Source organism: Myotis brandtii, unplaced genomic scaffold, assembly GCF_000412655.1.
Source record: "Myotis brandtii unplaced genomic scaffold, ASM41265v1 scaffold331, whole genome shotgun sequence".
Lineage (NCBI taxonomy): Eukaryota > Metazoa > Chordata > Mammalia > Chiroptera > Vespertilionidae > Myotis > Myotis brandtii.
The window spans coordinates 119,534-121,446 of NW_005362753.1; positions in this window are offsets into that span (position 1 = coordinate 119,534).

Sequence of the window (1,913 nt, forward strand, 5' to 3'; positions counted from 1 at the left end):
CACAGACTGAACATCCTGTGCCCACCCTCCTGGCCACAGTCCCTCTGCCCCTGCGGAGGCCGGCCTCACCTCTCACTAACATCACCAGCGAACGCCAGAGTCTGAAACTCAGTTCTCCACCCGCTCTAACTGCTGAAGCCCAGAAGGTCTGTTCAGCTGTGACGGGTCCTTTCTGGGAGGGACAGGCCGGCTGGACACCTAGCTGATGCTTTGTACGGCCTCAGTTCTTAGAGGCCAGTGTCCTCTTTCCAAATGAAACGCCGAACCTACTCCACAACCCAATGTGGCACCTGGGGACCTTTCACAGCCACCGCGCTTCAGCCCGATAAACACCCACCGAGCACCGTCCAGGCGGCGCCTCCTCTGGGTGGAACCCGAACCTCGCAGCTCCCTCCCCAGCACAGCCTCCTCCGGGAAACCAGCAACCCACTAGTCATTAGTCCATTAGTCCGCGGAGCCATTAGTCCACGGACGTGTCCGACCAGCGCCCACCCCAGCGCGGGCCGGCAGCCCAGCGTGGCCCAGTTGGAGGCATCTGAGAGGTCCTCAGGTCCGACTCTGCTCCTTGTCCTAACCAGACAACCGAGGCCCCGCGTGGCTCAGCGGCTTTCCCTGCAACACCGACACTGCACACGTGTGCAGACAGCCCAGCCCGATACGTGGTGACTCAACCGATGAGGCCGGCCACTCAGCCCGGGACCAAGGGGTTCTGCGTGGCTTCCCCCGGCAGGATCCACCTGAAGGCACTCAGCAACCCCTCCAAAGCTGCAGAACTGGGTGGGGTGGGGCACGCAGAAGGCCTCCCATCTCCATGAACAGCCCTGCCCTTTCCCTCTGGGCGGTGGGAGGTCCTGCTGACCAGGAGAGTTGTCAAATGCGGACCCAGATGAAATCCCCACAGGGTGGACGCCTGCCGGTGGCCATGGTGGCCATCGGGGATCGGCCCTGCTCCTGTCAAGTCACCATCTCCACGGCTCACACGGCCAGGGCAGAGAGCCTCGGTCAGCCCTCACCCGCAGAGGGTTCAGGACACAAGTCTAAGGCAGCATGTGCTGGGCACGCACCAGGCCAGGGGCCCACGGGAGGACGCGAACACTGCCCTCCCACCCTATAGGTGGCCCGGGAGAAGCAGGTCCCAGGGGACAGGACGCAGGGAGCAAGCTATCCTCCATCGCAAGGGATGCGGCCCCACACTCAGTCCACAGAAGGAGGGTCGGCAGATGTGAGGGAGGGGTGGATGGAGACCGGGGCTCCCAGCCATTCCCTTCCTCTCAGCAGACGCTCCTCACACAAGTGTTTCCACACATGCGGTGCCTCCGGGAGGAAGCGGTGGGGAGGAGAAGTGGGGCGGCTGTTTGTGACAGAGGGGTCAGGTTGGGGCGCAGTAGAAAGAGAACCCCGGGTCTGAGTCTGGTCTCCACTTCATGGCCTTGTGACCTTGATTAAGCCATTCAACCAATCTCTCTGGGCCTCAGTTTCCAAACCTGAGCCATGGAAGAAGGGAGCCTACTTCCTGGGGTGGTTTTGAGGCACAGGGCCCAGCACAGCCTGGACCCCCATGACAGGGTCACTAGATCTGAGGCGTCCCCCACCCACCCCAGTGCACACACACACACAGGAGTCTGAACCCAGGAGGCATGCACACAGCCTCATCCAGACCAAACAGGTCTCCGCCTGCGCGGCCAGCCTGCCTCTGCTCCGATGGCGGAGGAGGAAGCGCTGGGTCTAGGAGCCCAGCCGCTCAGCGCCAGGCGGGATTTGGAGAAGGAGACCGAGGGGGTCCATCGGAAGCCCCGCCAGGGTTTCAGGCTCCGGTGGGAGCCGGGCAGGGGACTCCGGGGCGGCCTCTGGCGGGGGAAGGGGCTTTGTTCCCGAGGCGCAGGGCCTGGCTTACCGAGCAGCGCATCCGGAGG